Below are 15,854 nucleotides of genomic sequence, written 5' to 3'. Positions count from 1 at the left end.
TACAAAATTAACTTGTATCTCCCAAACAACACGTTGTAACTCGAAAAGATTTGGTGTGGTGTTTACATCTAAACGTGTAGCCTCAAAAGAGAACCCACAGGAGAATTTTCTTTCGTCAAAATTTTTTCAGAAAACAACGTTTTAAGGAAACCCCGCATCATGCGAAATTATCTTGTTTTTCCTAAACAACACGTTGTAACACGAAAAGCTTTGGTGTTGTGTGTATGTCTAAGCGTGTAGCTGCAAAAGAGAATGCACAGTATAGTATTCTCTCGAAAGAATATGTAAGAATACCACGTAATAAGGAAATACAGTGTTGCAGAGTAAAGACAGATACATACATATTGGAAACACATTACGAAAGGGAATAATGCATCATACAAAATTAGCTTGTATTTCCTAAACAACACGTTGTAACTCGAAAGGATTTGGTGTGGCGTGTACGTTGCAACGTGTAGCCTCAAAAGAGAACCCACAGGACAATTTTCTTTCGTCAAAATTTGTCAGCAAACCACATTTTAAGGAAATCCCGCATCGTGCGAAATTATCCTCTTTTTCTTAAACAACACGTTGTAACTCGAAAAGCTTTCATGTTGCGTGTATGTCTAAACGTGTGGCCTCTAAAGAGAACGCACAGGAGAGTTTTCTCTCGAAAGAATATATAAGAATAACACATTATAAGGAAATACAGTGTTGCAGAGTAAAGACAAATACGTACATATTGGAAACACTGTACCAGAAGAAATAACGCATCGTGCAATATTAGCTTGTATCTCCTAAACAACACGTTGTAACTCGAAAAGATTTGTTCTGGCATGTACGGCTAAATGTGTAGCCTCAAAAGAGAACCCACAGGAGAATTTTCTTTAGTCAAAATATGTCAGAAAACCAAGTTTTAAAGAAATCCCTCATCGTGCGAAATTATCTTGTTTTTCTTAAACAACACGTTGTATCTTGAAAAGCTTTGGTGTTGCGTGTATGTCTAAGCATGTAGCCTCAAAAGCGAACGCACAGGAGAGTTTTCTCTCGAAAGAAGATGTAGGAATACCACATTGTAAGGAAATACAGTGTTGCAGACTAAAGACAAATACGTACTTATTGGAAACACTTTTAGAGATGAAATAAAGCATCGTTCAAAATTAGCTTGTATCTCCTAAACAACACATTGTAACTCGAAAAGATTTGGTGTGGCGTGTATGTCTAAACGTGTAGCCTCAAAAGAGAACCCAGAGGAGAATTTTCTTTCTTCAAAATTTTTCAGAAATCACGTTTTTAGGAAATCCCGCATTGTGCGAAATTATCTTGTTTTTCCTAAACAACACCTTATAACTCAAAAAGCTTTGGTGTTACGTGTATGTCTAAGTGTGAAGCCTCAAAAGAGAATGCACAGGAGAGTTATCTCTCGAAGAATATGTAAGAATACCACGTTATAAGGAAATACATTGTGCAGAATAAATACAAATACATATGTATTGGAAACACTTTACTAGAAGAAATAAAGCATCGTACAAAATTAGCTTGTATCTCCTAAACAACACGCTTTAACTTGAAATGATTTGGTGTGCCCTGTATGTCTAAGCGTGTAGCCTCAAAAGAGACCGCACAGGAGAGTTTTCTCTCGAAAGAATATGTAAGAATACCATGTTATAAGGAAATACAGTGTTGCAGAATAAAGACAAATACTTACGTATTGGAAACACTTAACGAGAAGAAATAAGGCATGGTACAAAATTAGCTGGTATCTCTTAAACAACACGTTGGAACTCGAAAAGATTTGGTGTGGTGTTTACATCTAAACGTGTAGCCTCAAAAGAGAACCCACAGGAGAATATTCTTTCGTCAAAATTTTTTCAGAAAACCACGTTTTAAGGAAATCCCGCATCGTGAGAAATTATCTTGTTTTTCCTAAAAAACACATGGTAACTTGAAAAGCTTTGGTGTTGCGTGTATGTCTAAGCGTCTAGCCTCAAAAGCGAACGCAGAGGAGAGTTTTCTCTCGAAAGAAGATGTAAAAATACCACGTTGAAAGGAAATACAGTGTTGCAGACTAAAGACAAATACGTACGTATTGGAAACACTTTTAGAGATCAAATAACGCATCGTTCAAAATTACCTTGTATCTCCTAAACAAGACGTTGTAACTTGAAAGGATTTGGTGTGGCATGTACGTCTAAACGTGTAGCCTCAAAAGAGAACCCACAGGAGAATTTTCTATCGTCAAAATTTTTCAGATCACATTTTTAGGAAATCCCGCATTGTGAGAAATTATCTTGTTTTTCCTAAACATCACGTTGTAACTCGAAAAGCTTTGGTGTTACGTGTATGTCTAAGCATGTAGCCTCAAAAGAGAACGCACAGGAGAGTTTTCTCTCAAAAGAATATGCAAGAATACCATGTTATAAGGAAATACAGTGTTGCAGAGTAAAGACAAATACTTACATATTGGAAACACTTAACGATAAGAAATAACACATGGTACAAAATTAGCTTATATCTCCTAAACAACACGTTGTAACTCGAAAAGATTTGGTAGGGCGTTTACATCTAAACGTGTAGCCTCAAAAGAGAACCTACAGGAGAATTTTTTTCGTCAAAATTTTTAAGAAAACCACGTTTTAAGGAAATCCCGCACCGTGCGAAATTATCTTGTTTTTCCTAAACAACATGTTGTAACTCGAAAAGCTTTGGTGTTGCATGTATGTCTAAGCGTGTAGCCTCAAAACAGAACGCACAGGAGAGTTTTCTCTCGAAAGAATATGTAAGAATACCACGTTATAAGGAAATACAGTGTTGCAGAGTAAAGACAAATACGTATGTATTGGAAACACTTTAAGAGAAGAAATAACGCATCGTACAAAATTAGCTTGTATCTCCTAAGCAACACGTTGTAACTCAAAAATATTTGGTGTGGCGTGTACGTCTAAACGTGTAACCTCAAAAGAGAAGAAAACCACGTTTTAAGGAAATCCCGCATCGTGCGAAATTATCTTGTTTTTCCTAAACAACATGTAGTAACTCGAAAAGCTTTGGTGTTGCGTGTATGTCTAAGAGTATAGCCTCAAAAGAGAAGGTACGGGAGAGTTTTCTCTCGAAAGAATATATAAGAATACCACGTTTTATGGAAATACAGTGTTGCAGAGTAAAGACAAATACGTACTTATTGGAAACACTTTATGAGAAGAAATAAGGCATCGTACTAAATTAGCTTGTATCTCCTAAACAACACGTTGTAACTGGAAAAGTTTTGATGTGGCGTGTATGTCTAAACTTGTAGCCTCAAAAGAGAACCCACAGGAGAATTTTCATTCATCAAAATTTTTCAGAAAACCACGTTTTAAGGAAATCCCGCATCGTGCGAAATTATCTTGTTTTTCCTACACAAGACCTTGTAACGCGAAAATCTTGGGTGTTGGGTGTATGTCTAAGCGTGTAGCATCAAAAGAGCAGGCACAGGAGAGTTTTCTCTCGAAAGAATATGTACGAATACCACGTTATAAGGAAATACAGTGTTGCAGAGTAAAGAAAAATATGTACATATTGGAAAGAGTTTACGAGAAAAAAGAATGCATCGTACTAAATTAGTTTGTATCTCCTAAACAACACGTTGTAACTCGAAAAGATTTGGTGAGGCATTTACAACTAAACGTGTAACCTCAAAAGAGAACTCACAGGAGAATTTTCTTTCGTCAAAATTTTTCAGAAAGCCAAGTTTTAAGGAAATCCCGCATCGTGCGAAATTATCTTGTTTTTCCTTAACAAGACCTTGTAACGTGAAAATCTTTGGTGTTGCGTGTATGTCTAAACGTGTAGCCTCAAAAGAGAATGCACAGGAGAGATTTCTCTCGAAAGAATATGTCAGAATACCACGTTGTAAGGAAATGCACTGTTGCAGAGTAAAGACAAATATGTACATATTGGAAACAGTTTATGAGAAGAAATAATGCATCGTACTAAATTAGCTTGTAGCTCCTAAACAACACGTTGTAACTTGAAAAGATTTGGTGAGGCATTTACATCTAAATGTGTAGCCTCAAAAGAGAACCCACAGGAGAATTTTCTTTCGTCAAAATTTTTTCAGAAAACCAAGTTTTAATGAAATCCCGCATCGTGCAAAATTATCTTGTTTTTCCTAAACAACACGTTGTAACTCGAAAAGCTTTGGTGTTGCGTGTATGTCTAAGCGTGTAGCCTCAAAAGAGAAGGCACAGGAGAGTTTTCTCTCGAAAGAATATGTAAGAATACCACATTATAAGGAAATACAGTGTTGCAGAGTAAAGACAAATATGTACGTATTGGAAACATTGTACAAGAAGAAATAACTCATCGTACAAAATTAGCTTGTATCTCCTAAACCACACGTTGTAATTCGAAAAGGTTTGGTGTGGCGTGTACATCTAAACATGTAGCCTCAAAAGAGATCCTACAGGAGAATTTCCTTTGGTCAAAATTTTTAAGAAATCCACTTCTTAAGGAAATCCCGCAATGTGCGAAATTATCTATATTTTCCTAAACAAAACGTAGTAACTAGAAGAGTATGGTGTTGCGTGTATGTCTAAGCGTGTAGCCTCAAAAGAGAATGCACAGAAGAGTTTTCTCTCGAAAGAATATGTAAGAATACCACGTTATAAGGTAATACAGTGTTGCAGAATAAAGAAAAATACGTATGTTTAGGAAACACTTTATGAGAGGAAATAACGCAACATACAAATTAGGTTGTATCTCCTAAACAACACGTTGTAACTCGAAAATATTTGGTGTGGTGTGTACGTCTAAACGTGTGGCCTCAAAAGAGAACCCACAGGAGAATTTTCTTTTATCAAAATTTGTCAGAAAGCCACGTATTAAGGAAATCCCGCATCCTGCGAAATTATCTTGTTTTTCCTAAACAACACGTTGTCACTCGAAAAGCTTTGGTGTTGCGTGTATGTCTATGCGTATAGTCTCAAAAGAGAATGCACAGAAGAGTTTTCTCTCGAAAGAATATGTAAGAATACCACGTTATAAGGAAATACAGTGTTGCAGAGTAAAGCAAATACGTTCATATTGGAAACACTTTAAAGAAGAAATAACGTATCGTACAAAATTAGCTTGTATCTCCTAAACAACTCGTTGTAACTCGGAAAGATTTGATGTGGCTTATACGTCTAAACGTGTAGCCTCAAAAGAGAACCCACAGGAGAATTTACTTTCGTCAAATTTGTCAGAAAACCACGTTTTAAGGAAATCCCGCATCGTGCGAAATTATCTTGTTTTCCTAAACAACACGTAGTAACTCGAAAAGCTTTGGTGTTGCGTGTATGTCTAAGAGTATAGACTCAAAAGAGAAGGCACAGGAGAGTTTTCTCTCGAAAGAATATGTAAGAATACCACGTTATAAGGAAATACAGTGTTGCAGAGTAAAGACAAATACGTACTTATTGGAAACACTTTATGAGAAGAAATAAGGCATCGTACTAAATTAGCTTGTATCTCCTAAACAAGACGTTGTAACTGGAAAAGTTTTGATGTGGCGTGTACGTCTAAACTTGTAGCCTCACAAGAGAACCCACAGGAGAATTTTCATTCGTCATAATTTATCAGAAAACCACGTTTTAAGGAAATCCCGCATCGTGCGACATTATCTTGTTTTTCCTAAACAAGACCTTGTAACGCGAAAATCTTTGGTGTTGGGTGTATGTCTAAGCGTGTAGCCTCAAAAGAGCAGGCACATGAGAGTTTTCTCTCGAAAGAATATGTACGAATACCACGTTATAAGGAAATACAGTGTTGCAGAGTAAAGACAAATATGTACATATTGGAAAGAGTTTATGAGAAAAAATAATGCATCGTAATAAATTAGCTTGTATCTCCTAAACAACACGTTGTAACTCGAAAAGATTTGGTGAGGCATTTACAACTAAACGTGTAGCCTCAAAAGAGAACCCACAGGAGAATTTTCTTTCGTCAAAACTTTTCAGAAAACCACGTTTTAAGGAAATCCCGCATCGTGCGAAATTATCTTGTTTTTCCTTAACAAGACCTTGTAACGCGAAAATCTTTGGTGTTGCGTGTATGTCTAAGCATGTAGCCTCAAAAGAGAAGGCACAAGAGAGTTTTCTCTCGAAAGAATATGTAAGAATACCACGTTATAAGGAAATACAGTGTTGCAGAATAAAGACAAATACGTATATATTGGAAAAACTTTACAAGAAAAAATAACGCATCGTAAAAAATTAGCTTGTACCTCCTAAACAACACGTTGTAACTCGACAAGATTTGGTGTGGCGTGTATGTCTAAGCATGTAGCCTCAAAAGCGAAAGCACAGGAGAGTTTTCTCTTGAAAGAATATGTAAGAATATCACGTTATAAGGAAATACAGAGTTTCAGAGTAAACACAAATACATACGTATTGGAAACACTTTATGAGAAGAAATAATGCATCTTACTAATTTAGCTTGTATCTCCTAAACAACATGTTGTAACTCGAAGAGATTTGGTATGGCATGTAAATCTAAATGTGTAGCCTCAAAAGAGAACCCACAGGAGAATTTTCTTTCGTCAAAATATGTCTGAACACCACGTTTCAAGGAAATCCCGCATCGTGCGAAATTATCTAGTTTTTCCTAAACAACACGTTGTAACTTGAAAAGCTTTGGTGTTGCCTGTATGTGTAAGCGTGTAGCCTCAAAACAGAACGCACAGGAGAGTTTTCCCTCGAAAGAATATGTAAGAATACCACGTTATAAGGAAATACAGTGTTGCAGAGTAATGACAAATAAGTACGTATAAGAAACACTTTACGAGAAGAAATAACGCATGGTAAAAAATTAGCTTGTACCTCCTAAACAACACTTTGTAACTCAAAAATATTTGGTGTGGCATTTACATCTAAACGTGTAGCCTCAAAAGAGAACCAACAGGAGAATTTTCTTTTGTCAAAATTTTTCAGAAAACCACGTTTGAAGGAAATCCCGCATTGTGCGAAATTATCTTGTTTTTCCTAAATAACACGTTGTAACTCAAAAAGCTTTGGTGTTGCATGTATGTCTAAGCGTGTAGCCTCAAAGGAGAACGCACAGGAGAGTATTCTCTCGAAAGAATATGTAAGAATACCACGTTATAAGGAAATACAGTGTTGCAGAGTAAAGACAAATACATATTGGAAACACTTCACGAGAAGAAATAGTGCATCGTACAAAATTAGCTTGTATTTCCTACACAACACGTTGTAACTCGAAAAGATTTGGTTTGGTGTGTACGTCTAAACGTATAGCCTCAAAGGAGAACCCACAGGAGAATTTTCTTTGGTCAAAATTTGTCAGAAAACCACGTTTTAAGGAAATCCCACATAGTGCGAAATTATCTTGTTTTTCCTAACCTACACGTGGTAACTCAAAAAGAATTGGTGTGGCGTGTACGTCTAAACATGTAGTCTCAAAAGAGAACCCACAGGAGAATTTTCTTTCGTCAATATTTTTCAGAAATCACGATTTTAGGAAATCCCGCACTGTGCGAAATATTCTTGTTTTTTCTTAACAATACATTGTAACTGGAAAAGCTTTGGTGTTTCATGTATGTCTAAGCATGTAGCCTCAAAAGAGAAGGCACAGCAGAGTTTTCTCTCGAAAGAATATGTACAAATACCACGTTATATGGAAATATATTGTTGAAGAGTAAAGACAAATACGTACATATAGGAAACACTTTACGAGAAGAAATAACGCATGGTACAAAATTAGCTTGTATCTCCTAAACAACACGTTGTAACTCGAAAAGATTTGGTGTGGCGTTTACATCTAAACGTGTAGCCTCAAAAGAGAACCCACAGGAAAATTTTCTTTCATCAATTTTTTTCAGAAAACCAAGTTTTAAGGAAATCGCGCATCTGGCGAAATTATCTTGTTTTTCCTAAACAACACGTTGAAACTCGAAAAGCTTTGGTGTTGCGTGTATGTCTAAACGTGTGGCCTCATAAGAGATCGCACAGGTGAGTTTTCTCTCGAAAGAATAGGTAAGAATACCACGTTATAAGTAAATACAGTGTTGCAGAGTAAAGACAAATGCGTACATATAGGAAACACTTTACAAGAAGAAATAACGCATGGTACAAAATTAGCTTGTATCTCCTAAACAACACTTTGTAACTCGAAAATATTTGGTGTGGCGTTTATATCTAAACATGTAGCCTCAAAGAGAACCCACAGGAGAATTTTCTTTGGTCAAAATTTGTCAGAAAACCACGTTTTAAGGAAACCCTGAATCGTGCAAAATTATCTTGTTTCTCCTAAACAACACATTGTAACTCGAACAGGTTTGGTGTTGCGTGTATGTCTAAGCGTGTAGCCTCAAAGAGAACACACAGGAGAGTGTTCTCTCGTAAGAATATTTAAGAATACCACGTTATAAGGAAACACAGTGTTGCATAATAAAAACAAATACATATGTTTTGGAAACACTTTACAAGAAGAAATAACGCATCGTACAAAATTAGCTTGTATCTCCTAAACAACACTTTGTAACTCGAAAAGGTTTGGTGTGGGGTTTACGTCTAAACGAGTAGCCTCAAAAGAGAGCCCAAAGGAGAATTTTCTTTCGTCAAAATTTGTCAGAAAACCACGTTTTAAGGAAATCCCGCATCGTGCGATATTATGTTGTTTTTCCTAATCAAAACATTGTAACTCGAAAAGCTTTGGTGCTGCGTGTATGTCTAAGCGTGTAGCCTCAAAAGAGAACGCACAGGAGAGTTTTCTCTTGAAAGAATGTCTAAGAATACCACGTTATAAGGAAATACAGTGTTGCAGAATAAAGACAAATACGTATATATTGGAAACACTTTACAAGAAGAAATAACGCATCGTAAAATATTAGCTTGTATCTCCTAAACAACACGTTGTAACTCGAAAAGCTTTCGTGTTGCCTGTATGGCTAAGTGTATAGCCTCAAAACAGAAGGCACAGGAGTGTTTTCTCTCGAAAGAATATGTAAGAATACCACGTTATAAGGAAATACAGTGTTGCAGAGTAAAGACAAATACGTACATATTGGAAACACTTTACGAGAAGAAATAAAGCATCGTATAAAATTAGCTTGTATCTCCTAAACAACAGGATGTAACTCGAAAAGATTTGGTGTGGCGTGTATGTCTAAACGTGTCACCTCAAAAGAGAACCCATAGGAGAATTTCCTTTCGTCAAAATTTTTCAGAAAATCACGTTTTAAGGAAATCCAGCATCTTGCGAAATTAACTTGTTATTACTAAACAACACGATGCAACTCGAAAAGCTTTGGTGTTGCCCATATGTCTAAGCGTGTAGCCTCAAAAGAGAAGGCACAGGAGAGTTTTCTCTTGAAAGAATATGTAAGAATACCAAGTTATAAGGAAATACAGTGTTGCAGAGTAAAGATAAATAGGTATGTATTGGAAACGCTTTACGAAAAGAAATAACGCATCAAACAAAATTAGCTTGTATCTCCTATACAACACGTTGTTACTAGTAAAGATTTGGTGTGGCATGTACGTCTAAACGTGTAGCCTCAAAAGAGAACCCATAGGAGAATTTTCATTCGTCAAAATTTTTCAGAAAATCACGTTTTAAGGAAATCCCGCATCATGCGAAATTATCTTGTTTTTACTAAACAACATGTTGTAACTTGAAAAGCTTGGGTGTTGCGTGTATGTCTAAGCGTGTAGTCTCAAAAGAGAACGCACAGGAGAGGTTTCTCTCGAAAGAATATGTAAGAATACCACGTTATAAGGAAATACAGTGTTGCAGAATAAAGACAAATACGTACATATAGGAAACACTTTACGAGAAGAAGTGATGCATGGTACAAAATTAGCTTGTATTTCCTAAACAACACGTTGTAACTCTAAAATATTTGGTGTGGCGTTTACATCTAAACGTGTAGCCTCATAAGAGGCTAAAATAGAACTCACAGGAGAATTTTCTTTTATCAAATTTTTTTCTGAAACCAAGTTTTAAGGAAATCGCGCATCTGGCGAAATTATCTTGTTTTTCCTAAACAACACGTTGAAACTCGAAAAGCTTCGGTGTTGCGTGTATGTCTAAACGTGTGGCCTCATAAGAGATTGCAAAGGAGACTTTTCTCTCGAAAGAGTAGGTAAGAATACCACGTTATAAGGAAATACAGTGTTGCAGAGTAAAGACAAATAATTACGTATTTGAAACACTATACAAGAAAAAATAACGCATCTTACAAAATTAGCTAGCATCTCCTAAACAACACGTTCTAACTCGAAAAGATTTGGTGTGGCGTGTACGTCTAAACGTGTAGCCTCAAAAGAGTACCCAGAGGAGAATTTTCTTTCGTCAAAATTTTTCAGAAATCACGTTTTTAAGAAATCCCGCATTGTGCGAAATTATCTTGTTTTTTCTTAACAATACGTTGTAACTCGAAAAGCTTTGGTGCTGCATGTATGTCTAAGAGTGTAGCCTCAAAAGGGAAGGCACAGGAGAGGTTTCTTTCAAAAGAATATGTAAGAATACCACGTTATAAGGAAATACAGTGTTGCAGAGTAAAGACAAATGCGTACATATAGGAAACACTTTACAAGAAGAAATAATGCATGGTACAAAATTAGCTTGTATCTCCTAAACAACACTTTGTAACTCAAAAATATTTGGTGTGGCGTTTGTATCTAAACGTGTAGCCTCAAAGAGAACCCACAGGAGAGTTTTCTTTGGTCAAAATTTGTCAGAAAACCACGTTTTAAGGAAATCCTGCATCGTGCGAAATTATGTTGTTTTTCCTAAACAACACGTTGTAACTCGAACAGGTTTGGTGTTGCGTGTATGTCTAAGCGTGTAGCCTCAAAGAGAACGCACAGAAGAGTTTTCTCTCGAAAGAATATTTAAGAATACCACGTTATAAGGAAACACAGTGTTTCAGAATAAAAACAAATACATATGTTTTGGAAACACTTTACAAGAAGAAATAACGCATCGTACAAAATTAGCTTGTATCTCCTAAACAACACTTCGTAACTCGAAAAGGTTTGGTGTGGGGTTTACGTCTAAACGTGTAGCCTCAAAAGAGAGCCCACAGGAGAATTTTCTTTCGTCAAAATTTGTCAGAAAACCACGTTTTAAGGAAATCCCGCATCGTGCGATATTATCTTGTTTTTCCTAATCAAAACGTTGTAACTCGAAAAGCTTTGGTGTTGCGTGCATGTCTAAGCGTGTAGCCTCAAAAGAGAACGCACAGGAGAGTTTTCTCTTGAAAGAATATGTATGAATACCACGTTATAAGGAAATACAGTGTTGCAGAAAAGACAAATACGTATATATTGGAAACACTTTACAAGAAGAAATAACGCATCATAAAAAATTAGCTTGTATCTCCTAAACAACACGTTGTAACTCGAAAAGATTTGGGATAGCGTGTATGTCTAAGCGTGTAGCCTCAAAAACGAACGCAGAGGAGAGTTTTCTCTCGAAAGAATATGTAAGAATACCACGTTATAAGGAAATACAGTGTTGCAGAGTAAAGACAAATACATACGTATTGGAAACACTTTAGTAGAAGAAATAACGCATGGTACAAAATTAGCTTGTATCTCCTAAACAACACATTGTAACTTGAAAGGATTTGGTGTGGCGTTTACATCTAAACGTGTAGCCTCAAAAGAGAACACACAGGAGAATTTTCTTTGGTCAAAAATTTTTCAGAAAACCACGTTTTAAGGAAATCCCTCATCGTGCGAAATTATCTTGTTTTTTCTAAACAACACCTTGCAACTCGAAAAGATTTGGTGTTGCGTGTATGTCTAAGTGTGTAGACTCAAAAGAGAACACACAGGATCCTTTAAGTTCTCTCTTGAGGCAACACGTTTAGACGTACATGCCACACCAAAACCTTTCGAGTTACAAGGTGTTGTTTAGGAGATACAAGCTAATTTTCTACGTTTCGTTATTTCTTCTCATAAAGTGTTTCCAAAACGTACTTATTTTTCTTTATTCTGCAACACTGTATTTCCTTATAACGTGGTATTCTTACATATACTTTCGAGAGAAAACTCTACTGTGCCTTCTCTTTTGAGGCTATACGCTTAGAATTACACGCAACACCAAAGCTTTTCGAGTTACTACGTGTTGTTTAGGAAAAATGGATAATTTCGCACAATGCGGGATTTCCTTAAAACGTGGTTTTCTGAAAAATTTTGACGAAAGAAAATTCTCCTGTGGGTTCTCTTTTGAGGCTACATGTTTAGACGTACACGCCACAGCAAATCTTTTCGAGTTACAACATGTTGTTTAGGAGATACAAGCTAATTTTGTACAATGCGTTATTTCTTCTTGTACAGTGTTTCCAATATGTACATATTTGTCTATACTCTGCAACACTGTATTTCCTTATAACGTGGTATTCTTACATATTCTTTCGAGAGAAAACTCTCCTGTGCCTTCTCTTTTGAGGCTACAAGCTAAGACATACACGCAACACCAAACTTTTCGAGTGACAAAAGGTTGTTTAGGAAAAACAAGATAATTTCGCACGATGCAGGATTTCCTTAAAACGTGGTTTTCTGAAAAATTTGACGAAAGAAAATTCTCCTGTGGGTTCTCTTTGGAGGCTACACATTTAGACATACATGCCAGACCAAATATTTTCGAGTTACAACTTGTTGTTTAGGAGATACAAGCTAATTTTGTACGATGAATTATGTCTTATTGTAAAGTGTTTCCAATACATACGTATTTGTCTTTACTCTGCAACACTGTATTTCCTTATAACGTGGTATTCTTACATATTCTTTCGAGAGAAAACTCTCCTGTGCGTTCTCTTTTGAGGCTAAATGCTTAGACATACACGCAACACCAAAGCTTTTCGAGTCACAACGTGTAGTTTAGGAAAAACAAGATAATTTCGCACGATGCGGGATTTCCTTAAAACGTGGTTTTCTGACAAATTTTGACGAAAGAAAATAGTCCTGTGGGTTCTCTTTTGAGGCTACAGGTTTAGACATACACGACACACCAAATCTTTTCGAGTTACAACGTGTTGTTTAGGAGATACAAGCTAATTTTGTATGATGCATTATTTCTTCTTGTAAAGTTTAAGTGTTTCCAATATGTACGTATTTGTCTTTACTCTGCAACACTGTATTTCCTTATAACGTGGATTCTTACATATTCTTTCGAGAGAAAACTCTCCTGTGCATTCTCTTTTGAGGCTACACGCTTAGAAATACACGCAACACCAAAGCTTTTCGAGTTACAATATGTTGTTTAGGAAAAACAAGATAATTTCGCACTATGAGGGATTTTCTTAAAACGTGGTTTTCTGACAAATTTTGATGAAAGAAAATTCTCCTTTATGTTCTCTCTTGAGGCTACACGTTTAGACGTACACGCCACACCAAAACCTTTCGAGTTACAAGGTGTTGTTTAGGAGATACAAGCTAATTTTCTATGTTTCGTTATTCCTTCTCATAAAGTGTTTCCAAAATGTACGTATTTTTCTTTATTCTGCAACACTGTATTTCCTTATAACGCGGTATTCTTACATATTCTTTCGAGAGAAAACTCTCCTGTGCCTTCTCTTTTGAGGCTATATGCTTAGACTTACACGCAAAACCAAAGCTTTTCGAGTTACGACGTGTTGTTTAGGAAAAATAGATAATTTCGCACAATGCGGGATTTCCTTAAAACGTGGTTTTCTGAAAAATTTTGACGAAAGAAAATTCTCCTGTGGGTTCTTTTTGAGGCTACATGTTTAGACGTACACGCCACAGCAAATCTTTTCGAGTTACAACGTGTTGTTTAGGAGATACAAGCTAATTTTGTACGATGCGTTATTTCTTCTTGTACAGTGTTTCCAATATGTACGTATTTGTCTTTAATCTGCAACACTGTATTTCCTTATAACGTGGTATTCTTACATATTCTTTCGAGAGAAAACTCTCCTGTGCCTTCTCTCTTGAGGGTACACGCTTAGACATACACGCAACACCAAAACTTTTCGAGTTACAACGTGTTGTTTAGGAAAAACAAGATAATTTCACATGGTTCGGGATTTCTTTAAAACGTGGTTTTCTGACAAATTTTGAGAAAGAAAATTCTCCTGTGTATTCTCGTTGGAGGCTACATGTTTAGACGTACACGCAACAACAAATCTTTTTGAGTTACAATGTGTTGTTTAGGAGATATAAGCTAATTTTGCAGGAAGCGTTATTTCTTCTCTTAAAGTGTTTCCAATATGTATGTATTTGTCTTTACTCTGCAACACTGTATTTCCTTATAACGTGGTATTCTTACTAGTCTTTTCACCGAAAGCTCTCCTGTGCCTGCTCTTTTGAGGATACATGCTTAGACATACACGCAACACCAAAGCTTTTCGAGTTACAACGTGTTGTTTAGGAAAAACAAGATAATTTCGTACGATGTGGGATTTCTTTAAAATGTGGTTTCTGACAAATTTTGACGAAAGAAAATTCTCCTGTGGGTTCTCTTTTGAGGCTACACGTTTAGACGTACACGCCACATCTAATCTTTTCGAGTTACACGTGTTGTTTAGGAGAAACAAGCTAATTTTTTACGATGCATTATTTCTTCTCCTAAAGTGTTTCCAATATGTACGTATTTGTCTTTACTATGCAACACTTTATTTCCTTATAACGTGGTATTCTTACATATTCTTTCGAGAGAAAACTCTCCTGTGCCTTCTCTTTTGAGGCTACACCCTTAGACATACACGCAACACCAAAGCTTTTCGAGTTACAACGTGTTGTTTTCGAAAAACAAGATAATTTCGCAGGATGCGGGATTTCCTTAAAACGTGGTGTTCTGACAAATTTTGACCAAAGAAAATTCTCCTGTCGGTTCTCTTTTGAGGCTACACGTTTAGACATACACACCACACCAAATATTTTCGAGTTACAACGTGTTGTTTAGGAGATACACGCTAATTTTGTACGTTGCGTTATTTCTTATGATAAAGTGTTTCCAATACGATGCATTTTTCTTTATTCTGCAACAATGTATTTCCTTATAACGTGGTATTCTTACACATTCTTTCGAGAGAAATCTCTCCTGTGCATTCTCTTTTGAGGCTATACGCTTAGACATACACGCAACACCAAAGCTTTTCGAGTTACGATGTGTTGTTTTGGAAAAAATAGATAATTTCGCACAATGCGGGATTTCCTTAAAACGTGGTTTTCTGAAAAATTTTACGAAAGAAAATGCTCCTGTGTGTTCTCTTTTGAGCCTCCATGTTTAGACATACAAGCCACACCAAATCCTTCTGAGTTACAACTTGTTATTTAGGAGATACAAGCTAATTTTGTAAGATGCGTTATTTCTTCTTTAAAGTGTTTCCAATATGTACGTATTTGCTTCACTCTGCAACACTGTATTTCCTTATAACATGGTATTCTTACATACTCTTTCGAGAGAAAACTCTCCTGTGCATTCTCTTTTGAGGCTACATGCTTAGACATACACACAATACCAAAGCTTTCGAGTGACAACGTGTTGTTTAGGAAAAACAAGATAATTTCGCACGATGCATATTTCCTTAAAACGTGGTTTTCTGACAAATTTTGTCGAAAGAAAATTCTCCTGTGGGTTCACTTTTGAGGCTACACGTTTAGACGTACATGCCACATCAAATCTTTTACAGTTACAACTTGTTGTTTAGGAGATGCAAGCTAATTTTTTTCGATGCGTCATTTCTTCTTGTAAAGTGTTTCCAATATGTATGTATTTGTCTTTACTCTGCAACACTGTATTTCCTTATAACGTGGTATTCTTACAAATTCTTTCGAGAGAAAACTATCCTGTGCCTTCTCTTTTGAGGCTATACGTTTAGATATACACGCAACACCAAAGCTTTTCGAGTTACAACGTGT

Source organism: Apodemus sylvaticus, chromosome 20 (assembly GCF_947179515.1).
Source record: "Apodemus sylvaticus chromosome 20, mApoSyl1.1, whole genome shotgun sequence".
NCBI classification, from domain to species: Eukaryota; Metazoa; Chordata; class Mammalia; order Rodentia; family Muridae; genus Apodemus; species Apodemus sylvaticus.
Note: the sequence above shows the minus strand (reverse complement) of the source record.